Source organism: Octopus bimaculoides, chromosome 6 (genome assembly GCF_046866305.1).
Source record: "Octopus bimaculoides isolate indiv1 chromosome 6, ASM4686630v1, whole genome shotgun sequence".
NCBI classification, from domain to species: Eukaryota; Metazoa; Mollusca; class Cephalopoda; order Octopoda; family Octopodidae; genus Octopus; species Octopus bimaculoides.
In genome coordinates this window covers 67,962,689-67,990,179 of record NC_142933.1, presented here as the reverse complement: position 1 = coordinate 67,990,179, position 27,491 = coordinate 67,962,689, and positions in this window count along the sequence as shown.

Genomic DNA, 27,491 nt, shown 5'->3' with positions numbered 1-27,491 from the left:
GCTGTGTATATGTGTGAGTGTGTGTGTATCTATATATGTGCATATAAATGCATACATACATACATATATATATACATATTCAAATAGATTGTATTTACATTCTTAGTTCACTTATGTTGAGGCTTCATTATATTCAAATATATTTCATTTCTCCCAGAGGCAATATATTCTAGAAAAGGAAGAGATAGAAGCTGAAATATTCCTTGGACAGATATAAATTAAAAGAAGATACTATGTGATGCATATGCTGAGTGTGGAGATAATGTGTACTAGTATATTTGTTGTGACCAACCAAGAATTATTAATCAATTAAAATTATGCCTTGCAGTGTTGATTAGAATTCATTATTTAATCAATTGATTCCTGTCATGAAACACAGGAAACACATATGGAATACAAATTATCTAAGATTAAAGAAATATGGAATTTATATATCCTATTTAGCTGTTCTTAGATTTGGTTATACAGTTAGACAATACCTGAATGACATGATTTCATCCATCTAGATCAGGTGACTTGCTCAGATTAATGCAACTCTTCCACACCAGATGTTCAAATCAAGTGATGATTGAGTGATGAAGCATGAATGTCTGGCCTGGGTTTCAGTCACACAGGTCTTTCACTAGCTGAAATACCTTGTCTGTGCATATCACAACTACAGATGATAGTAGCAATTTGCCAACTGAACTGGTCGATCCTGGTCATTGGCAATTTATTGCCTATTCATCCACCTCTCATCTTGTGATATTCACCACTAATTCAATAAGTACATTTGCTGAAATTGCTCACATTCACCATGCTGCATCCTGTGATTTAAATGTACTTTGGCTCAGTTGGTTACCTGTTATTTAACCCATAACTGGGACCTGGACAGGTGCTACCACTTGGGGTTAGAGTAGATCTGGCAACAATAGTAGTTAGTTCCACATTCTTCAAAATCCTGGAACTCCTAAATCAGGTCTCCACTATCAGATGCAGATTAAAATCATACCCAGTACAATGATCAATAATAGTGAAGCATGGCTCAAGTTGTCACTGTATAGCTAATGATGAGACAGATTCTTGGATAAGTTCTGTATTTAATTAATCTTAATTTAAATTCCATGTTTAACTCTCTAGACTGTTTAGAACAGAATCTGTAATTAAAGAAATGATATTTTTTTCTCATCACTTTGGATTGCAAATTTAATTAGATTTTAATTTAATTAAAAATCTTTGCTACACTACAACAAGAATGTCAGCTACCCACTGTAGCAGTACAGTAAATTGAACAGACCCTAGTACATGTCTGGTATTTACTTAATCGACTCCAGAGGAATTATCAGTAAGCATTTGCTTCTTAATGAAATTCATCACACAAATAAATCTTTTTTATTTTATTTTTTACTTGTTTCAATCATTGGACTGCAGCCATGCTTGGACACAGCCTTGAAAGGGTTTAGTCAAACGTACCAACCTCAGTACTTTTTTCAACCTGGTACTTATCCTGTTGGTCTCTTTTGCTAAGCTACTAATGTTACAAGGGTGTCAACAAACCTTCACTGGTTATCAAGTAGTGGTGTAGAACAAATACAAACACACACACATAGGTGTATACATGCATTTATGTATATGTCTATATATGCAAGGGGGTGCTGAAAAGTTCCTGGCTTTGGGCAAAGGAAAATACAAGAGGATCAGTTAATTATGATTTAGTCAACATATTCCCCTCACAGATTCATACACTTATTGTAGTAGTCCTTCAGCATTTCTAAACCCTGTAAAAGGACTTGGAAGTTTGGGCCTCCAACCAGACCTTTTGTGATATTGGAAAGCCAGGAATTTGTGTGTGTGTGTGTGTATATGTATGTATATATGACAAACAATTTTCAGTTTTCATCTACCAAATCCACAGGACACTGGTCAGCCAAGGGCTATAATAGAAGACTTGCCCAAAGTGCCATGAAGTGGGACTGAACTTTGGAAGATGTGGTTGAGTAGCAAACCTTTTACCACACAGCTACTACTGGATGTTCATAGATTTTGGAGCCATTTATTGTCTTTCTGATATTGTCACAGCTACTGTGAGATGTGAAGTCAGGAATGGATATAACAGAAGAATAGATTATACACTTTTTCCTTCACGAAAAAGGTGTGTGTGTGTGAGAGAGAGAGAGAGAGAGAGAGAGAGAGAGAGACAGAGAAAGAAAGACGGAGGGTGGAAGATCAACAGATATATAATGATTAACTAAAAGATTAAAAAATAAGAAAATAAAGATATGGTAGAGTTAGGAACAGAAAGAGAAGGTAAATAAACCAGAGACGGAGAGTGGGAAGAAGTCAATAAAGAAAAAGAGTGTAAAGCAGAGAGAGATAGAGAGAGAGAGAGGGAGGGAGGGAGGGAGGGAGAGGGAAGGAGTGGAAGCGAAGAAGAGGGAGTAGGGAAGGAGGGCATAAAAATCTAGTTGTACTGAATACAACAGTGCATTTGGTACAGTCAATGTGTTGGCTTCCAGATAATTTAACTAAATTTATATAGTATCTTTTGTGCAGGTATTGATTGGCTTACTGACACAATATTATTGACTTGCTTATTATGTGAACCATCTAAGGAGCTTCTATGCAGTTGCATGACCTGTTGGAAAAGGATGAAAGAAAAAACAAAAGAGTGAAGGCAAATCATATCACAGCAGTGTCTCTTAAAAGTGGAAGGATGCATTAGATAACACACACACACACACACACACACACACACACACACATATATATATACCTTATAGAAATAGTAGATATGGATATGAATTATGTTCTATGGAAATATATGAAATTTTTAAACTTAGAAATAATCCTAACCTAATTAATAATAGATTAGACCTTTAGAGTATCTTGTGTACACTGCTCTACTCGCACTTTTAAACTTTTAAAAAGTATTTAAAATTATAAAGATGTGGTATTTCAACTTCTACCATGTTCATCTTGGCTACTAATTAGCACATATTTAAATTTGAATTTGAACCTTTATAACATATATTTCTGATCTCTCACCTTAACATACAATCTTCTTGTGATAACTAAGAATTCAACTTTATTCCATGGATGGTATTTTTTCACACTACTTCTGCTAATGCTGTTAGTTCTTGGTATGTATCTTAATTATTTTTATCCTTATAAGAATAGGAGGTTTTATAAGTTCTTATTGTTTTTTAATTAGTTCTCAAATTATTACATTATTTCAGGGCTTGTAGTGGTAGTGTTATGTTTACTCTATATTTTGACTCAAATAAATCTAATCCTTATTCAATTAATATCCTGTAATTAGCCCATGTTAGTCTTAAAACAAGTTCTTGTCTATATAGGATAGTATAATTAAACTAGTAAACAATTATTATATTCTCTATTGGATGTCTTGGATTATTATTGAATTCCTACCATTCTTTTTTTGTTCTTTTTATTAGTTCCTTAAACCTTGATAAACCCATTACACTAATATTGATATCTATAAGTTTTCCATACTTAGTATATGTAAAACAATTCTGATTCAGACTAAAGAAAAAGCCCTGTTGACCTAAAATTAATTCCCCAACAATATGATAGTAGTAAAAAAAAACCAACCTAAAATAGTATCGCCACTCTGACCAGAGAAATCTTTATAACCATATCCATCTATAATGCTTACACCTTCCCTTAGAAGTGATTACCCCTCCCTTATGCTTTGAACCACTTGTTGTTGCCACTCCGTTGCTTATGACGTCGAGGGTTCCAGTTGATCCAATCAACGGAACAGCCTGCTTGTGAAATTAACGTGCAAGTGGCTGAGCACTCCACAGACACATGTACCCTTAACGTAGTTCTCGGGGATATTCAGCGTGACACAATGTGACAAGGCTGACCCTTTGAATTACAGGCACAACAGAAACAGGAAGTAAGAGTGAGAGAAAGTTGTGGTGAAAGAGTACAGCAGGGTTCGCCACCATCCCCTGCCGGAGCCTCGTGGAGCTTTAGGTGTTTTTGCTCAATAAACACTCACAACGCCCGGTCTGGGAATCAAAACCACCATCCTATGACTGCGAGTCCACTGCCCTAACCACTGGGCCATTGCGCCTCCACTTTTGAACCACTAAATAAGAGACAAATAAAATAAGAGACAGAATTCTACGTAGAATTAATTACTAGCCTGTTATCCTTGGCTATGTCAAGATGGATTTTTATATATTCTTCTTCCCACATAGATTTTAAATGTTGCCACAATAGTAATATGTCCGTTCTGCTGTAATTTTATATATTCTTGTGCAGCTGAAGATTGCTCTACATTTTGAATTTAATGTAATGCTCGCATTACTTAAATAACTGAAGTAGCATGAAACGTGCGTACTGCAATTACCATTAAAGTCCGTGTTGCTTTTTGATCACCTTGTTTTTGGAATTGTTTTGGATAATACCATACTATATTCTGGTGCCTAAACATTAGTACCACATTTAATTTTGAATCTAAATCTTTTATATATATATATATATATATATATATATATATATATATATATATGTATATAGACACACACATACACACTCGTACACACTTAAAATGCTATAGAACCTATGTTGCAGGTTAAGACTCTCTTGAGGATCTGGAAAAAGATCCTGGGGACATTAGTTTTTACGCAAGAGGAGAATAGTGAGCTGTACTGTATCACCTGCCTCTTTTCACTACACAAGAGGTCAGGGATCCTCAGTTTTATCGCAGTGTCGACTAGTTCAGGGTTCTGGGCTTATCTCCATATGGACCTAGAGCTGTAACTGATCCGCCCAGATACCTCACTATCCTCACACTGCGGGATCCGAGACATTGTACGCTACTCGCCTGTAGGATTCGATTCATTTCCGGTTGAGTTGGTGCCTCATTTGGTTCGACAAGATCAGCCAAATCTCTGAAAGTTCTCATACTGGATAGGCATGCGCTCGGGAAATTCCCTCTGAATTTTTCGGTAAGACTCTCTGTACTTCAGCAATCCTTCAGGGTCAGCTTAAGCTTGGTGTCCGTAATGAACTTAATTCTGTTATTTCAGCCAACTACTCTCAGAACCTAGTTATAACATTCTGCATTATTATTAAAAATACTTTTATTTGCGGAAAAGTTGCATACCTTAATCGAAATATTCCTTATCAAGCTATCCATAACATATCTAAGATGACTGGACGATCTATGAACATAACGGAGGCCCTTGTTGAGTTTATAATATAATTCAGAAATCAAATCGGATGTTATATTTAGAAAGTTAATCCTTTCCAGTGCTTTTAGGAAGAGACAGAGAGAGTGAGGTTCTCGAAGAAAAACGTGAAAACCTTTTTCTCAGTCTTACAGGTCAGACTAGAAACATCTAGGAGTTGGTAGAGGAGTGTCATCCACATAGAGTCCGTCTCCCTCAAGTTCGGAAAACTCTCCTTCAGTTGGTAAAGTATATCTAAATCTACAAGGTCCGTGACCTAGATGGAATCCGAGGATCCCCATAAGTATATCAAACCTATCAGCTCTGGACTGTGTGCACTAATGTTACTCCTGAAAAGAAATTAGGCTAAAAGTATGGTGTTAATCTTATCTCGAGTTACGTCCAATATGTGTGAGATCGAAGGGTAGAAATTCTCTTTGTCAAACTGTATAAGAGAGGTACTATTCTTACTACCGATGTTTTCAAACCAGATTGTTACCTCCGTGATATTCGCCCACAGAATCATAGTCACGTTTTCTCTGACTTAGGAATTACCCTATCTACAATATTCTTACTAATTTTGCAAATATATGATTTCAAAGAACAATGTAAGAGAACCCTTCGGTCTTGAATGACCATGGGATTGCACCTAGGAAATTACCTTCTAAACACTGAGCCATGCGCCTTCACAAAGGGCAATATATTTAACATATATACATATGCACTTATATGTATATATATACGTATGAATATATAAGTGCGCGCGCGCATGCACGCACACACGGTTCAAAACAAAAGACAGAGGCAGTTGAGGGAACAACAAGCACGTGAATTAGTTTGACGCTCGGTAAAAATGGAAAAGTTTTTGACGTTTCGAGCCTATGCTCTTATATATATATATATATATATATATATATATATATATATATATATATATGGGAGAATGTACGAAAAAAACAACAACAGACGAGGACAGGTGGTGTAAACAACAAAAGGATGTATTAGTATGACGCTCGGGAATACGGAAAGTCTTTAACGTTTCGAGCTACGCTCTTCAACAGAAAGAATACGGAGACAAGGAGAAAAACACGGAGAAAAAAAATTGAATAGTGTTCAGTCAATGGTCAATCATAGTAATGGTTTACAAAAGTGGAAAAGTTCAAAAGTTATATATATATATATACATATGTATGTATCTATGCATGTATTTAAATGTATTATGCATACATATACATACGTGTGCATATATAGGAAGAATGATTTTCTTAAACTGAAAAAGTTAAAAGCTATAAATTATATTTTATGGTTCTATAAAAACTACAGAAAGAGACAAATCTTTTGGAAAGGAGAGTTCTTCCCAACCGATTTAGACATTCCGTCTTTATGAAAAAATTAAAAAGTTTGAAAAAAATATATAACTATCAATTTTTAATTTTAAAATGTTCAAATTTTGAAACTCGACCAAGAATTCTTTTAAAAGAAATTTTAATATATACATGTATATTGTCTGATTCGCTAATCTGACAGCGTATCGATTGATCTGCATATGGTTTGGTCTAAAGATTTGGGAGATTATTGCATAATCTTATAGATGTTGCACATCTTAAATAACTGCATGTACAATGTAACGTCGCAATAAAATCTCTTAATGAATCATTGTAGCAATGTAACATAATCTATTCGTATGGTTTTATCATCATATATACATGCATATTTGTATATATTTACATGCACACACAGATACATACATACACACGCACGTATACTTATGCATATATACACATGTGTATATACATGTACATTTATATATATTTTTGTATATAAGCATATATGTTTAAATATATATATGTATATTGTTACGATCAGACAAATTATAATGTAAGAAAAAGGGGTAAACTTCTGACCGCAACAACAAAATATTCAAACAGGGAAGCAAACGTTCATATATGGAGATTATGTCTAGTATTAATTCTTTCAAGGTAGGTGGTGAACGGTCCGACCCGTATGCAGCTCCGTCTCTCGTTTATCGTACTATCCGCGCCAAAAGAAAACTCTCGCCGTCTTCCCTACTTCCCCTTTTTAACAGGAAGTACTAGATTACCTGCTTTGCTCGTTAACAGGAAGTGAAGGAGGTTACCTGTCTCGTACTATGCTAACCTCCTGTATATATATTTGGTTATCCATACCAACGTTATTTCATTTCTGCCCTGGATTGCTGTTCTACTTCAGATATCACCTGAAGAGCAAGATAGGGCTGGAAAAGAGAACCCTGTCTGAGAAAGTATATGAATGAAGATGGAAGGAAGTAGTGAAAAAGGTGGGTGTAAGTCACCCAAACTAATCATTGTGAAAATAAAAGGCAAACTGCTGGGCTTTATAGGCTGCCGGGTTGAAAAACCCAATCTCCCCTTCTTTTTATAGACATACATGTGTGTAGGTGTATGTATGGGTATGTGTGTGTGTGTGTATGTATGTATGTATGTATGTATGTATGTATGTATGTATGTATGTGTATATATATATATATTTATATAGATGTGTGTGGGTATGCATGCATATGTATGTCTGGATATTCAAAGTCATCGTTTTTTTTTTTTTTTAAATTTTATAAAAACATCGTAAAAAGTTTTTTAAAAGAACTCATACATTTTGTACATTTGTTTGTATTTGTCTTTGTATCATCTATGTAAATTAGATCCGTAGTGATCATAATAAAAATTTCATTTCATTTCTGCCAAACGGTCGTTGACAAACGTTTATCTCACCACCTTCGGAAAATATAGGGTAAGTTCTAACCTTTCATTATCTTATAGGTATACATAACAATATTCATGCGTACACATATGCATATATTTATGTGTATACATATATATACGCATACAGGCAGGCATGCGCGGACAGAGACAGGCCCTCCCCCATTCATGCTCATTATTTTAACAATTTTACTCAGAATCTAATTACTGAATGTTTGACAAACATAAGAACGTCACTGCCGTTCATCCAGACAATTGTTGGTGCAAGAGTATCTTTGTCTTTTCTTTGAAACTTGGAGTATTGCTGTTTTGGTTAATAAAATGTAAATAAATATAAACTTCACGAAATAAATATTAACTTCACGAAATAAATATTAACTTCACGAAACGTGCTCGGATTTTTTGACTACACATTTCAATCGTTTGTGCAACTAGTTCGTTCTCTCGTTTTCTCCCTCTTTGTTTGTCTCTTCCTTTCTTTTATCTCTTCTCCTCCTACACCCACACGCACACACACATACACGCTCGCACATGAGAAATGGTTACAAAAGAAAACTCCCAAGCTAAATTTCTTTTTACATTTTATAGTTGACCTATAAAATGGAACTAAATGCAGAGGCCATAAAAAATGTCTTTTAAAAAATTTTCTGAGATTCCTTGTAAGTACATTTCACATTTTATTGAACGTAAATAATTTCGAAAACATTTTTTTTTACTTTGCACCATTAAATTCAATATAATTTTCATGCGAAAATTCTTATCTGTATGTCTTTGTTCTCTAAAAACGATTTGTTCACTAAAATAGCTTAATCTGTTGCCAAAATCTTTCTGTATATTTTCATTAAAAATCTCTCTAAGCTCAATTTTTTCACTAAATGAACATCAAATACGAATTTTTCCTGGTTTTCTTAAACAATATCTAAAAACTATTTCTGATATTATTTAAAATATATATATATATAAATAGGTATGAAAATATTAAGCATTTAAAAACTATGTTTCGTACAGTTGGCTGTGTATGCCTTGTAATGATTCAAGATGCGAACAAAATTTTAGTAAAAAAAAAAAAAATAAAAAAACCCAAAAAACAAATTAAAAGAAACAGTTTCATTCCATTTTTGCTTTTCGGAATTATGATCGTTTAGTAGATATACTTATACAGTGATAGTAATTATTTAAAAAATATTTTTTCTTTACTATTTCCCGACTTACAATTCATATTTAGAACATACTCGCAAACGGATTTGTTTAACATACTAAAACTATTTTTTGAGGCGAACGCGATGCTTGACAGCAGAAGAAAAGAGCGTGTCTAAAATAACGTCGTGGAATTTATAATACATTAAATAATCACAAAAATGAAAAAAAAACTTATGTAAATGCAAAGAACTTAGTGAATTCATATTTCGCTCTATAAAAACTAACTTATGAAAAGATCATATTTTAGCCTATATATATATATATCCCAATATACGTAGTCCTCATTTGGTTTTACGACCTGTGCAAAAACATGTTTTTATAAAGTATAATGCTAATTAGTGCAGCCCATTGAGAAGACAAGTCGATCTATGAGAATTTCTGTTGTGCAGCAGTACACATTTCCGTTGTGCAGCAGTAGACATTTTAAACTACGCTTAGAGCTGTCTATGAAAAGACGCCGTTCCTCTTGTTTATATTCCTCAATGCCAAGTTTATTAAGAAGCCCACTGACATCTCTGCAGTAAACCAGCCCTTCCTCTTTTGTGAAGAAAGAATGGAACTTTTCATACCGAATCTGATAAAAGGTTGTACGGACACCATTTTCTAGAAGATACTTCTCTTTCAGTCGGGAAGCCAACAGTTCTACTGAATTTTTTGGAGGTTCAAGTCACGAACTTGACCATTCAGCTCTTCCTGGGAGAATAGCTGAGGTGAAGTCTCAACTGAAAAGTCTTGATCGATCTCTAGTGTCATCTTCAGGTGACGAATCCTCTTTCGCTGAGGGTAAAGTTATCTAAGGCAAGACATTGAAGACAGGAACAGGAAGCTCTTCACTGTGTGGAACCCGTCTAATAGCAAAGGCAAGATTAGGATAGACAAGCGTTTGATTTTTTTCCGGTTAATACCCTTCAAATTTAGGTTACAAAAACAGCAGTCGTCCACGTGATTATAGGGCTCAATAACTTAAAAACTAGATCTGATAGATGAAAAAGAAGGTTATATTTGGATTCAGGAGGTCGATTTTGTAGAGGAATGATCTCTATTTCCTAAATACCCCAAAACCTTGTAGACCAGTATCATTAGTTATATAATGTAAATTATGTAACCAAATTGTATTGTCAAATCTTCAAAAACGTGTAATTTTATGCCTAATATTACTGAAGATTCTTGCCATCACTGGATAAACAAACTTTTGATCATATAATTTTTTCATAATCCCGTTTTGTTTCCTCTCAATCTTTTTGTCTCTCGTTCTCTATTTTTCTGTATGTATGTGTGAATGTGTATGTATGTATGTATATATGTATGCATATGTATGTATGTGTATATATATGTATGTAAGTGGAGGCGCAATAGCCCAGTGGTTAGGGCAGCGGACTCGCGGTCATAGGATCGCGGTTTCGATTCCCAGACCGGGCGTTGTGAGTGTTTGTTGAGCGAAAACACCTAAAACTCTGGCAGGGGATAGTGGCGAACCCTGCTGTACTCTTTCACCACAACCTTCCCTCACTCTTTCTTCCTGTTTCTGTTGTACCTGTATTTCAAAGGGCCAGCTTTGTTACACTGTGTCACGCTGAATATCCCCGAGAACTACGTTAAGGGTACACGTGTCTGTGGAGTGCTCAGCCACTTGCACGTTAATTTCACGAGCAGGCTTTTCCGTTCATCGGATCAACTGGAACACTCGACGTCGTAAGCGACGGAGTGCCAACAACAAAATGTATGTATGTATGTATGTGTGTGTGTATGTATGTGCGTGCGCGCGAGTGTGTGTGCAAATAACTCGACTAATCCACAAGATTAAACAAATTAAAGAAATTAGTTTCACAATTTTAGTAGTCCTTCTGCTCTCACAAACATTTAGAGCAATGGCTAATAGGTTACATGAAATAGCAATGTCAATCAGTGACGATGAATTTATATTTCCGTATAAGGATGTGGACGGGATCAGCTGAAACAACAACAAATAAAACTCGATGCAATAGCCATATAATTCATTATCGATTTTGGAGCAACATGTAATACAATTAATTGGAAAAGTAATATTTAATAAAATAAGAGCATTAAGCTCCGAAACAGTTATCTAATCATGCAATTACAATATATTTACTTATTGCCCAGCTGCATCTCATGCTTTATTTCTGTATTTCTTGTCACGCTGAAAATTGGATCCATTTACCGAATTCATTAGGCTATTTGTTACTAAATCTATAATTGACGGCTTTTTATTGAGACATAAGAAAGTTTATTTTACTCGGCTTAACTATTTATGTCTTCTTGCGGGTATGCTTCGATAGCTTCATTCATAATTATACAAAATCATGTATCGTGTAGGTCCAATAGTTTCTGTGTTTCATGCACATATTTCTATTTTGTCCTGTCATTTGTTTCAGTCACTGGAATACTGCTATGCTGAGTTCAATCGATCATACGATATATATTATATATATATATATATATATATATATATATATATATATATGTATATATATATATATATATATATATATATATATATATATATATATATATATATATATATATATATATATATATATATATATATATATATATATATATATATATATATATTTATTGATAGGAAGGATAACAAAAGAAAGAAAGAGACACCTCGATATTATGTAAATAGAGGAATTTAACTGTAAAAATATGTGACACTTATTCGGTAGCCATGATAAAACTCCGAGTTTCAGTTGCCGGGGTGGGAGCCCACGCCAACATCTCTTCAGTTATCAGGCCATTGAAAATTCCTGAATTTTTCCCTGAGTTTTATCATGGCTACCGAATAAGTGTCATATATATAAATATATATATATATATATATATATATATATATACATATACAAATCAAAAATGAAAACAAAAACAATATAAGTCAAAAGAATGTACACTGTGAATGTATTAGGTTAACACTCAGTTTAGGATGGAAAAAAGTGTGGGCGTGAACTTTCGAGCATGGTTCTTCGTCAGAAAGAGGAAAAGTCTGGAAAGAGGGGGAAAAAATAGTCCGAAAAAAGCACGTGATACACATATACTCACTCATACACGCGCGCGCACACATACATATGCGTATGTATATATAGATAGAAAAAGATACACACGCACACGCACACGCAAACGCACACACACACACACACATATGTGTGTATGTAAGTATGCATGTAAAGAAAACATACATATATACATACATGCATGTCTTGAGTGTTTTTTTATGAATCAAAATTAGTAGCATTTAGCTAAACTGCCTTCTTGGGGAAAAAGCTTGTCTGCTAAAATGCATGCTCTTTTTTTTTTTTTTTTTTTTTTTTGCTTTGATGTATATTTCACCGAAATAAATTCGATTTAACAAAGGTACGCTGTCTTTGCGATACTTTATCATCTTTATTCTGATTTTGCAAATGAAGACTACTCTTCGTATCAAAATATTTTCAATTAATTGAAGTAAGTACTGGAGCTGAACAACGGCCGTTTTAGCAGTCAAGCTATTTTACCCGTTTAGTAAAGATGTATTCTACACTGTTTTGCCAACTTAAAATCAGAATTTTATGCTAAATTTCAGAAGAAATACCAAAAAAAAAAAAAAAAAGAATGCTAAAGACTTATTATATCAAAAAGCTTAATTTCTATTTATTATCTTTAATTATATTCAACATTGCGGAATAATTTCTTGAATTTCGCTGCTTTCAGCTGTAGTGCCTAGGTCTCTGTATACATGCAAGGTCCCAATCTTGTTAATTATGTGTTTTGAAATAACGAATTTGTTTGCAACATTTGCCATATCTTTTCAGGCCATATTTTATAGACAGTATTGATCTAAGCATAGGAAGATGCATTTTGCTTTTCAATTTTGGTTTGATTACACCCATACTACTGAACAACAACTTCTGCATTTGAGTTTGGCAATGTCAATAGATTAAGGACAAAATTTGCAACCTTTCTAAGAAGATTTCCTCCAGTAGCATCTTTATATTCTAAGACTTCCGGCCAGAATGCCTCAGTATTAGACGTATTTGTCCATTTAACCAAATGAATGCTATTAAACTGAATTTCTATTGATGCAATTTTTTTCTTCATTTAAATGCATTACTTCTAAGACAGGTAAAATTGGCTCTTTGAAATGCTGCAAAATATTCTCTACTGAAAAACATTTGATATTCCTCAGTATATTAATATTTCCTGGCAAATGTTGCTTGAGCTCTTTGTAAAGGCAGAGTAAAAATTGTGCTCTTTTGCGAATATTATTTTCTTCGGTGGCTGTTACAGTCTTCTTGATAATCATTTCTGCTATCTTTCTCTCGAATCTGTAGCCTAAATTTAGTTTAGGATCCAGAAAGTTTTCAATAGAAGCATCTGGATCAAGAGGATCAATTCTACACGTTGGTAATACTATCATATTAGCAACAGATTTGATAAAATTTAAAAGATCTTCAAGTAATTTTGTTTTGTCGACAGTGTTTGATTCAAACAGTTTATTCACGATGAAACTTCTTTTAATTTCTGGAAAACACAATTATTGACCCATATCATTACTCTAGCATTGTCGGTTACTATAGCCAGTAAATTTTTACATCTAATTTCTTTTTCACTAATTCAATTTTTAAGGCATCTACAATACCATCTGCATCACATATTTCTAAAGATACCATACTGAGATATGTATGTACCGCTTTTTTGTGAGTGTCACTATAATATATGATAACAATTCCTAACAACTTGTTTATCGATATATCATTGGATTCCTTTAATAACAGGCTAAATTTTCTATCTCCTATATCAGAAATCAAATCTCCATCAAAGTATGGAGCTAGAACATTTCTCACAATATTTGCACATTTTGTACGATGCAACTTCACTTTGGATATAATATCATTATCAGACATATAATTCTTACATAACTTTATTAAGTGATCACAACAATTAAATGATGAGTGGCAACAAATAAACATTGCTGAACTTGCTTCAAGCATAGATGTCTTATCATTTTTGGTTTTAATAAAATTGGTAAGCAGAATCATTTACTGTGGAGCTGATGCTTCATGTTTCTTTGCTTCACAGTGGCTTACTAAAAGAGAATATTTTGCCAGCATATTACATCTACAATATCTGCAATGTGCTTTAGATTGGTCACTAGGTACTTCACATAACCACTTAGTAAACGCCGGCATCTTAAACCATTCCTTTCGGAATTTTTGCAGGTAAAACTTTGTTTTCTTTTTGTTCATTATAATGTACTGGGAAGCAGGAAAATAAATTGAATGATTAATAAAAATATAAAATTGAAAATACAACTTCTCAGTTTGCTGCTAACAATTCTTTCATTCGTCATTAACAATTCTTATGTTTGCTGCTTACAAATTCTTGAGGTGAAGAATACTGATTCAGAATGCAGGGTGGCCAACTTATAAATGGAAAAGTAAAATCTGCAGAAATCCTAAATCTGTGTTCTGATATAAACCTGGGAGCATCATATTTCGCTTCCAATCTTACATTTAATATCTATTGGTAAAATCACAAATATAACTACAATACTTGAAAAAAAAAAAAAGTAAGTAGAAATATAAAGGGGGAGACCCCGCAACCCCTGTACTTCTATACAAGATATATAACCCAAAACAAGCATGAAAAAACACAGGCCTATTTTGAAACAGTCAAACTGAAAGAAAATCAGTCAACCTGTCATGATAAAAACTCATCGCTACAAAATAAAGCATTGTTAAGACGAATTTCCATGCTTTCATTCTTTGCAACATATTTACATATTCTGTAGCGATTTCAGGTGCTGACATAAGTTATCTTCTACCCTTCCTCCCACCAGCACCACTCTGGATCCAAGCCGGTGTGGGGGTGGGGGACTGGAAAAATTCGTAATTTGATTAACTTCCTTTTGATAGACTTTCATTTGAAGTTTCAAGAAAGTGAAAGAAACTTTCAACAATAGCCGATAGAACTAAAATTTGGCTTTAAGATACATTAACGAAAGTAGAAAAAAAAAAAAAGGGTAACTACTGTAGAAATGTCATGATCAGAGAAAAATGCTAAAAAAAGTGCTAAATAAAATATTAAACCTGCTATTTTCCCCGCTAGATGCTAGATTCAAAAATTTTCCGCTAAATGCTAAAAAAAACCTCAAAAAACAAAACAATGCTAGATCTAGCATAAAATATGCTAAATTGGCAACTCTGAATTCTACATCACTTAGAATATACGTAGATGTGCATAGGGTTTCTTTCTAAGACGATAATTTCACCTGTTAATTCAAACGAGTATAACAATCGAGTGGAAATTGGCACAAATGCTAAACCTACAGTGATGATCGTTCCTGTTGGCTCACACACGCATAAATAATAAAGAAAGTGCATGGCTCAGTGGTTAGAGCATTGGGCTCACAATCATGAGGTTGTGAGTTCGAGTCCGGGACTGGGCTGTGTGTTGTGTTCTTGAGCAAGACACTTTATTTTACGTTGCTCCAGTTCACTCAGCTGTAGGATTGACTTGCGACGTCACGTGTCAAGCTGTACCGACCTTTGTCTTTCCCTTGGATAACATCGGTGGTGTGGAGAGGCGAGGCAGGTATGCATGGGCGACTGCTGGTCTTCCATAAACAACCTTTTCCGGATTTGTGCCTAAGAGGGGAACTTTCTAGGTACAATCTCATGGTCATTCATGACCGAAGGGGCTCACACATGTATAACATGACTTAAAACTGCATCCTAAGGACTAATCTTTCCCTAGAGAGCCAGAAAATACTTCAGCCCTATTCAGTTGCTGAACCGCTTTAAATTTTAAAATTCACAATATAATACTGATTCTATATCTAGCATAGTGTTACTGCAATACACAACACAGGTTTCGGAGACTATATCCGAACGAAGACCATCCGACTGAGCCACACGTAAACAAACAATATCTACTAGCGCACAGACGTACTGTCTCTTCTTTTTCCATCTTCTATTCCTACAACTGCCCTGCTTCTCTGAGATAGCTAGTTACAAACATCATTCAGCACAATCACCTCTCATTATCACATGCAATAGTATATTCACTGCTCAGGTCCCGCACTAATCATTATAGCCAATCCTTTCTTACCAGGGCGTCGCACTTCTGGTCTATCCGTCATCAATGCTTTACAGATGACAGATGCTGGAGGTGAACATAAAACACATAGAACATAAATCTCGGGATGATGAGTGTGAAGGTCAAGGGAACAACCTCGTCTTTTAATTAAGCAGACGAAGAGACAATCCTGAAATGGCCAAATTCCTCTTTTGGCAACATAGGCCATCATCAGATGCTTGGTCTCTGCATTTCTTTTACGAAAGAAAAAAAAAAAAAGAAAAAAGAAAAAAAAGTGGTGCAAATATTTATTTTCAATTTCATCAAGGTGTTTGGAGAGAAAATCTTGACGTCTACTAATTATTTTGCCCACCCCCAAAATAAAGATAAAACGTTGATAAGAGATAATAGTAATTGATCAATTAATTAATTTATGTATACGTTTATTTACTTGTTCGATTCTTTTCTCTATTACGTTGAAACTGCTGGTTTCAGCGCATCTTGGATTTAATGCTTTCATCATTTGGCTGTTGTATGTAGCGAGAGGATAAGAGGAGATAAGCTAAAAGGCTTGTTTTCTGGATTCAACTTTGGGTAATACTATATTCTTATGTTATCTCTAAAGATAGACACGTAACCTTTTTATAATATATGGAGAATAAGCAATGGTGTAGGTAGGGTAGGGTTATTTAGATAAGTACACGGTGGTATTTCTGCATTGATTAAGAGATAAGAAAAAGAAAGCACAAATAGTGAGAGGAGGAGGAGAGAGAGAGGGAGAGAGAGGGAGGGAGAGAGGGAGAGAGAGAGAGATACAACAAAAAGAAAAAAAAGAAACTGGAATTTAAAATTAAAGAGAACATTTTACTGTTGCTGAGGTAAACTTTGGTCGAGTAAACGCGAGATCAAATTATTTCTTCCTTCTTTTTTCGAGCTGACAGGCCCATTACACCGAAATTTATTCCTATTTCCTTGGCGTTGAAATAACTGAAAGTACAAACCACCCCTACCGTTTCCGGTACAGGATGGGATACCAGTTGTATTGTTTGTTTCCTAGCTGCTGATGTGAATTATTTTCAGCCGAGTGTGGACTGAAGCAATATGTAATAAAGTGTTTTGTCCAAGGTTTACAACGCGTCCTAAGATCGAACCCACTATCTTAAGATCGTAAACCTGTTAGTCGAACCACTACGTCACGCACCTTCACGTGTTCCAGTCACGACTATGTGTAATTAAACCTCGTGGAAAACCAGAGATAAAAATTGAATAATGACTCAACTAGTTTCACCTGGTCATTACCGGTTCATCAGGAGTGTTTAACTAATCCGTTCTATAAACACACACACACACACACACACACACACACACACACACACACACACACACACAGAGGGAGGGAATGAGAGAGAAAGCGAGACAGTAGCTAAAACAACTACTTCTGTAATACGCAATTAACGAAAGGCATTACGTTTTCTCATTTGCATATCAATAGGTGTGGTAAGTAGCTTACTTACGAACTACATGGTTCCGGGTTCAGTCCCACTGCGTAGCACCTTGGGCAAGTGTCTTCTAGCCTCGGGACAACCAAAGCCTTGTGAGCGGATTTGGTAGACGGAAACTGAAAGAAGCCCGTCGTATATATATATATATATATATATATATATATATATATATATCTGTGTATGCTTGTGTGTCTCTGTGTTTGTCCCCCCAACATCGCTTGATAACAGACGCTGGTGTGTTTACGCCCCCATAACTTAGCGGTTTGGCAAAAGACCGATAGAATAAGTATTAGGCTTACAAAGAATAAGTCCTGAGGTTGATGTGCTCGACTAAAGGCGGTGCTCCAGCATGGTCACAGTCAAATGACTGAAGCAAGTAGAAAAAAAAAAACATTTTGGGCGGAATTTCGGAATTAGGGAACAACAATGTGAAAAGAAATGGGAATTTTTCGCAAAATAGAAAAGCAAGATCCTTCAGAATAGTATGAAAAACAGGAGTACTGTAATAATAATTCTTTCTACTATAGGCACAAACCCAAAATTTTGGTGGGTGGTGGCCAGTCGATTACATCGATCCTAGTGCTTATCTGGTACTTATTTCATCGACCCTGAAAGGGTGAAAGGTAAAGTCGATCTCAATGGAATTTTACTACTACTACTACTACTACTACTACCAATAATAATAATGATAATAATAACAAAAAGGCCTGAAAATTTTGGGAAGGAAGATAGTCGTTTACATCGACTCAGTATTCGACTAGTACTGAATTTATCGATCCCGGATGGATAAAAGGCAAAGTTGACCTCGGCGGAATTTGAACTCAGAACGTAGCAACGGGCGAAATACCGCTAAGCATTTTGCGCGGCGTGCTAACGATTCTGCCAGCTCGCAGCCTTAATAATAATAATAATGATAATAATAATTATCATTATTATTTCTACTGGAAGTACAAGGCGTCAAATTTGGGGGAAGGGGTTAAGTCGATTACATCGACCCTAGTGCGTAACTGGTACTTAATTTATCGATCCCGAAAGGATGAAAATCAAAGTCGACCCCGGCGATATTTGAACTCAGAACACGTAGACAGACGAAATACTTCTAAGCATTTCACCCGGCGCGCTAACGATTCTGCCAGCTCGCCGCCTTAATAATAATAATAATAATGATAATGATAATGATAATGATAATAACAATAACAGCAATAATAAAAAAAAAAAATGTCAGTAGAGGGGTGCAACTGTTATCGAATGAACAACAACAACAACAATAATAATAATAATAAATAGTTACACAGATAAATTTCTTGCTTTTTTTAGTTAGTGATAACTACTCCAAACTGCGCCCATCTGTTGACGACACGTATGAATTAACGAAAGTACTGAGACAGCGTGTTCATGAATGAAATGTAAATAAATTTACATGCGTTTATGCATTTAGGATTGGTATATAAATAGGACAGGGAGAGGGTTGGTGATTCAACTACAGGGTTTACACCATATCCTCAAACGCAATGGTTCAGAACTTTAATTAATTAGGGTATGTGTGTGTGTGTGTCGGGGGGATTGTATGTTTGCCTAAGTGGAACACTGAGAGAAAGAGAGAGTAGAGACTGAAAATGTTAACGAAGTAAAGGTACTTTTACGTCCGTCTAAGCGAACATACTTAAAAGCATAATTTTTCCAAAAAATGCACCTAAAATCCTATATTGAAGCGGAAAAATCAAATTAAATACATGTGAAAATATGTACAAACCATTTATTAAAACGGGTATAAGCTAATATATTTTTATATGAATTTTCGTGTTACGCTGTTTTTCGAGTTGAGTAGCATGTCTATTTTTATTTATTTTCCCCTATCACAAAGTTTAAATGAATTCTAACTCTTAATATATAAAAATAAAAAACACCGTTATGTAAATTATGTATTGTATTTGTGCATGACTTTCAGCGTACAACATGCTAGCATCCAAACGTCCACATACATAAGTGAGTACATATTAATTCTGAGTGAGCTCAAATAGTGTCGAACATATGTATTAGTAAGGCACTAAGATTAACATACGTATTAGTAAGGCACTAAGATTAACATACGTATTAGTAATGCACTAAGATTGATATAATCGACTACACACATTACGCTCACTCTCCACCCCACCACCAAAAATAAAGTTAGATGTGGTTTTGGGCCAAGAAATTAGGGAGTGCCTGATAAAATGCATTGTAGTAGTTAGTTGTATGCTGTTATGTTCTGAGGATCATTTAAAACACTTATTGAAACAGATGGAGGACGATGAAAAGTCACGTGGCTCTGTGAAGAAATTTTACTACACGCTGAACGAGCCAACACAGCCTTTGTCTCTGCTAATTTTTTTTCGTATTTATCTGTGTGTGTGTGTATGTATGTATGTGTCTGTGCGTGAATATATGTGTATATGTGATGTGTGGAATGTGTGTGCAATCACAGTGGATATTGGTTGACGAAATTAGAAATCGAGGCCGTGAAAAATGAGTGCCTTAATTCATTTGGTGATGTTGCAAGCAGATGGCGATTATGATTATATTAATGATAGTTTGTGCTATGGTAATCACACGGTACAAAGTTGCAAGAAGACAGAGGAATTCTGAGCAAAAGGCAAAAGAGGGAACCTCTACAAAATCATTCAATAAAATCATTCAACAACCAAATCTCCTTCAGATCACACTCATTCATCTTGAAAATAAAAACAAATTTGAAAATGTTCTCCTAAATGTAATAACAATAGTAAGAAATGCATCATCACTTCATTTTATAATGTTGGTACCTAATAGTAGCGGGTTGCTAACAGGACCGTTGACCACAAGTAGTTGGAGCATGGATACAATGCCATGCAAGTGACAGAGTACAAAATAACCAACCTCACACAATACGCCAAAATATGCCATACACACACACACACACACACACACACACACACACACACACACACACACACACACACACACACGTACACTGAAATACGCAACACACAATCACATACATATCAATACATACATGAAGCATAAATTTCTTTTATTAATTTGTTCTTGAGAAAGAGTAGTGTCCATCTTCATTTCAGGTCCTTCATGACCAGTGAGACCGGCATATTCGTACACACGCTCGCACGCCCGCACACCCGCACGCACGCGTGCCCGCCCGCACGCATGCACGAACGCACGCACACAAACATACACACACACTCTCTCCCCCCTCTCTCTCTCTCATTCACTAATACACTTCTATGTAATTACATCGGTAATTGACTCAGAGACATGCTATTTAACTCGTAAAACGCCGTAACACGAAAATTAAAAAAAAATTATTCACTTATATCCGTTTTAATAAATGTACATATTTTTGCATGTATTTTATTTGATTTTCCACTTCAGTGATTAGTTTTAGGTGCATTAACAAAAAAAAAAAAAAAAATTACCTTTAAGTATGTTCACTGAAACGGATGTTAAGTCGGATAAAATGACTGAAGTTGGGGTTTATTTCTTAATAAACAATGCGAAGTTGAAAAACACGTAATTCGAAACAACGCAAGTTGAGGTTTGTCCGTATATACATACATACATACATACATGTGTATGTCTATATCTTTATATATATATACACGAGAGAGAGAGAGAGAGAGAGAGAGAGAGAGAGAGAGAGAGAGATCGTTCTTTGAAAGATGCTCTCATATTTCAATAACATGTACATACACGTACGTATTAAGACTTTAACAACACGAGTCGTTCCCCCTGCAAAGACGCTTTGTTTTTTCTTTGCTCATATTATTGAAAACGGTGAAAATATCAAGTATTTTCGCGTGCGATATTGAATAGATCATGATTTTGGTAATGAATAAATGAAAGTAAGATGCGTTTTCTGAGGGATGTTTTCGGTAAGATATCAAACACATGTCCTTGGACAATTAACTAATCATTTCTCGGTGTTTTCAAGTAATTTTGTTTATATATGTTGACATGCTGCTACGTTTCATCAGTCACATGAAATTTCGGAAATGTGCAACTCAGAATTATTGTTCAACAGGCTTCGGCTTATAATCTATCTATCTATCTACCAACCTGTCTGTCTGTCTGTCTGTCTGTCTGTCTGTCTGTCCGTGAGCGGCTTTTACTGAGAAGCGTACGGAAATAACACGAATATAGACGTCTAGCCTGAGAGATTCTCGATTCGGTCGTGGGGTGATTTCTTCCCGTGTCAGCACATGTGTATACATTTACGCTCTTCCTACGGCACAAGGTGTATTTTACTTCCATTTCTAGCAATGTAGGTGTTCCGGCACCCTTAGTCACATTTAGTGACGATTTGATTTTTCCTTTATGGCATTATATTGCACCCAGCTGTCTATATTAATTCGCACACGCACACGCACACGCACGCGCACGCGCGCGCGCACACTCAGATACAGACAGACAGACACACACACACACACACACATAAATAAATGTGTATGTATGGTTATGTATATGCGTATGTAAGTATGTATCTATGTATGCATGTATATATGTGTGTGCTCATATGGTATATATAACAGCACACATACACACATACAATGTTTCGTCATTTCCTCTCCTACAGCTGAGATTAGAGATTTCAATAAATTTCTGTATGCTAATTTTATGTCAGAGTCCATCATAATAATACTTCAGTTGCTTCCATCTAGTATATATATATATATATATATATATATATATATAACTTCGTCTTTAAATACAATTTTCAAAACACAGCCCGGAAGTTATACTGTGAAGCAGACAAAATAGCAAGTCTAATTAGGCAAGGAATATATTATAAACTTCATAATATATATACCGTCAATCAAAAACATTTATGTTGTTTAGAGATACTGATGGTGGGTGAGATATATCTTTACAGGCAGTTGAAAAATGGTTAGAGACAGCTTAAAAACGGGTAGCTAAAGATATAAACGTTTTTCTAACAAGTAGAGAAAATAATATTTTTCTTGGAACTTCTCCAAGTTATTTTATTGAAAATACAGGAATATTTATTACCCGGCGGTTGTAAAGCATTTAAAGAGAATACTCATAATTTCAAAAGACAAAATTCTAATAATAAATAAATATTAAAACCCACCCTCCGTGCAGAACTAGTATCAAATTTCTTGTGGTCAATTCGTAATTAATCTCGAGAGTCGTCTTAGTTTCATTTTATTACCCGTTTCACCTTTCTTTCTCAACTCCATCTATGGATTTATTGATATTACTTTCTCAATGATTCTGCTCTCGTTTGTCTCCAAGTAAACTCTATTCAAGAAGATCAATTATCAAATGTGTCCATCCGTGAGTATCCAGTTCTTTTTCATTCTGGAAATAACGTATCAATTCATTGTCACAGCCATCGGAGCGTGAAGCGCTCCTCACGAACGCGTGTTCATGAGATAGTTGTGATCTGTAAAGAGTTTTCAGTAAGAACCGAAAAGAGACACATGAATACGCAATGCGCATGTCAAAATAAAATGAATGAGAAAAATAAAAACGCAATGCAAATGTCAAACAAGTGATGGTCTGCATATCCCGTCTGATACCACTATCACGCAGCTTTGCTGCAATTTTCTTGTTAGAAAAGTTTTAGTATGATATAAAAGAAATTTGGCTATTATTTCTCATAAATGCTTACTCGTTGACAATATTAAGGATTGGTTGTGTAATTATGCATAGACTGTAGTTTGGAATTTGGTAAATTACTGAATGATTCCAGATCACTGGGGAGTGACATGATAGCTACCATCCATTGCGTCTAGATTTTCCAGTAACAGGGCATCCACATTCATGAATAACAATGATATTTACGTTACAGGAATCAGCCCGTGTCGAATGCATAGATGAGTTTATTCGAAGAAGAATGATTATCGAGTAAAAACCATTATGGCCAGTCGGTAACGAAGGCAAGAGTAGTAGTGAAGGTCCTCCCATGAGACTGATGGCAGTTTACCATCCATTAATGTCCAGATGGCCAGATTTCTTCTGGCGCTGTGATGGTTACGAAGTGAAATTCTCAACCACTCAACATGGCGCTTCGGCTATTCAAATGAATTTACAGGCATGGTTGTAATTAATACTGATAGGTGTCCCTTGCAGATTTCACTGAAGAGAATCAAGCGCCTTTGGCTCTAAATTTTAAATCATGATATCAAATTAACTAACATTCCTCTTGCATCGTCGGCGGAGGTAGGACGCTATTCTTGTTCACTAAAATTTTTTCCTATCATGCCTGCATTAATTTAGTGATTCTTCTGTGGCTTAGAAGTATTTTGACTTTTTGACTTCTATTTTTAGCGAAGCAGGTGTTTATGTAACACCCTAGTTTATATATATATATATATATATATATATATATATATATATATATATATATGACCTACGTTGGACTCCTTATTCGCATAATCACCGAACCTGGAGCTGAACTATAGTCTATCCATAGCACTTACTCAGCATTACCTTTGGGTCTTATTGATACCCTTACATCTCATAACCTCTCATAACCTCTCTCTCTGTCTTTCTCTCTCTCTTTCTCTCTCTCTCTCTCTTTCTCTCTCTCTCTCTCTCTCTCTCTCTCTCTGTATATATATATATATATATATATATATATATATATATATATATATATATATATATATATATATATATACATATATATATATATATAGATAGATGGATAGACCGAGATACATAAGCATACATACGCACACACAGATACAGACACACACGCAAACACAATTATATATGACTTACATATTCGATCGCATGACTAGTAGCTACTAATCATCTTCGTTGGTGTATTTCGCAAATATATTCCTTTGAGTGTACTAAACAAGAATTACTGTCAGGACATAATTTGAAACTTAGAGGTATTGCTGGTTGTTTGCATATCTCTAAGGCATTTACTCTGTTCCTGTACAACAAAGTTGCATGACTGCAACAGGCCAGATCGATAAGGTGGAAATCTTAAAACTAAAGAATCCTTCTATATGATAGGCGCTGGCATGGTTGTGTGTTTAAGAAGCTTGATTTGCAACGAAGTGCTTTCAAGTTCAACCAATGCCACTGTGCGGCACTTTAGGCAAGTGTTTTCTACTATAGCCTTGGAACAACCAATATCTTGTGAGTGAATTTGGTAGACGAAAGTGGAAAGAAATCCAATCCGCACGCGCGTGTATTTGTACATACATACATACATACATACACACACATATATCTCTGTGTGTCTAGCTTTGTGTTTGTCTCTCTCCCACCGATTCACAATCAGTGTTGGCTTGTTTACGTTCCGGTAACTTAGCGGCTCGGCAAAAGATATCCATTGAATAAGTACTAGATTGCAAAAAGGAAAAAAAAAAAAAAAAAAAAGAACCGTAGTCGATTTCGTCGACTAAACCCTTCAAGGCAGTGCTTTAATATGGCTGCAGTTTAATGAGTGAAACCAGTAAAAGGTAAAAGGAAGATGTACTTCGTCTTTCATTGTCATTATTTACATATCTTCTATGCAGTGTAGGAATGTAATTCGACCTCAGTATTTGATTGGTACTTTATTTCATCGATGCCCGGAAGGATCAAAGGCAAAGTAGACCTTGACGGTTTTGAGTTCAGAATGTAAAGGGCAGTAATTACATAGTACAAAGTATTTTGTACGACGCTCTAACGATTCTACCAACCCACTGATTCTGAATTATTTTCACTCTCTATTTAATTTTCAACAATCCGCTCGAACTGGCGATAAAAAAAGCTACCTTAGAGCAATTTCGTTACTGTTTGCAGCGAATGTGTGACGCTGTATGAGTATTTGATCAAAACAGGGTCGGATTAACGCTGACTGATGTACAAATCACAGCCCTAGATGAGGAACCACTTGATGTATACATTGGTTCACAGATATAATTTTATGATAGAACTGCTTAATGCTAAATAATAAATTAAATATTCAGTTTCAGGCCCGTCGCCAGACTTTGGTGCCTGGGGTTGCTTCAGAATATTGTGGGTGGGCACTAATTTGCAATAATGGAGTTTCGAAATAAAAGTATCAATGTAATTCTGAGTATGCACTATTGAATAAAAAGGGGCGGTGCCGTCCTGTGCACCCCCTTAGCAACGGACATGTCTAGTTTATTTTTTTCGAGTGAAACCATACGATATTAAATATAACTGTGTATTTTAAATTTTCCTTTAATATTAAATATTAAATAGTAAAAACGATAACTGACACTCAGTTGGTTACGGTGACAAGGGTTGTACCCTTAACGTAGTTCTCAGAGAGATTCAGCGTGACACAGAGAATGACAAGGCTGGTCCTTTGAAATACAGGTACTACTCATTTTTGTCAGCTGAGTGAACTGGAGCGACGCGAAATAAAATGTCTTGCTCAAGGACACAACGTGATGCCGGGAATCGAACTCACGACCTCGAGATCGTGAGTCGAATACCCCTTAATCACTAAGTTATGCGCCTTCACAGTAGAAACAATATAACCAATTTATTTACATGTTACTAGGGAAAAACATGAAATTACAGCTTGCAGTGAGGTTCCAGTTCGTGAGTTTTGGAGTTTTGGAGAGTAATGAGTGACCGCCTAGTCGACAGTACTTCCGCTCTGGAAATACTGATAGTGTGTTAATACCTGTCAAAGTCTCAGTTGTGGAACAAATGGTGTAGTGGCTAAGGCATACAGGACTCGGAGAAGATCTGGACCTTAAAAGAAATGTCACGTATTTAGGTGTGTGGATATTCCCTGATATGATGTGAATCAATCCTCTTCTGCTTAAGGGTTAAACAGGCACTGTGCCTTGAAGGTAAGCTTCGGTGGGCAGGAGACTTATTGGATTTTAAGTAGCTTCGGTAAGACAGAGATGATCAGTGCAATTTGGAATTAGCCCATCACGCATCTAATCAAAAATATATATGTATGTGCAGGCAGGCAGGCACAAATACACACACAAATACATACAAATACATATATTTCACATTCAGATAAACGTGGAAGTAGAAAATCACACAGAGAGTTGGGAGAGAGGTAGGTAGCCGAGAATTATAATAAATAACTTTCACCAGAGCCGGCCGTATCTTTCAGTCCGCGAGTATCGGTGATATATAAACCAATAGTAGAGACTGATGAGGAAGCTCGTGGCTTAGCGATTCGGGGCTAGCACTCATGATCGTAAGACTGTAGTTTCGATTCATGTACGGGATGATGCGCTGTGTTATTGAGCAAAACACTTCATATCACATTGCTCCGGTTCATTTAGCTGGCAAAAATGAGTAATTCTGTGACTGATCGGCATCCCGTCAAGTGGAAGAGAATAATATACGCTACAGAACCCAGGAAACCGATCTTATGAGCCTATGGCTCATGAAGGGCCTTTAATCCTTTTTTTGAATAGAGACGAACGTGTTTTAGGCTGAGTAGTAAAAGTTGTGCGTTCGATTTTCGGACTGATCTTGTGCCCTTTGACATGGCTTTTCATTTCACATTCCTTGAATCTACTGAGTTAAAAACAATTCATATAAGCCGCAGAATGGCACCTCGCAGGCTATTATCCCGAAATCTTACAAATGTGTTGTCAATGGATCAAGATATAATCACTAGGAATAATCACGAGAATTAGAAGTATCATGATAGCGTAGGCCATCACGATATTCCTAATGGGATGTAAATGCATGGGATGAGTATTGCTGTGTCATTCATGACATGAAATTAATACTCACCAGTTACGCAATTTCTTTAATTTGTATGTCTTTCTTTT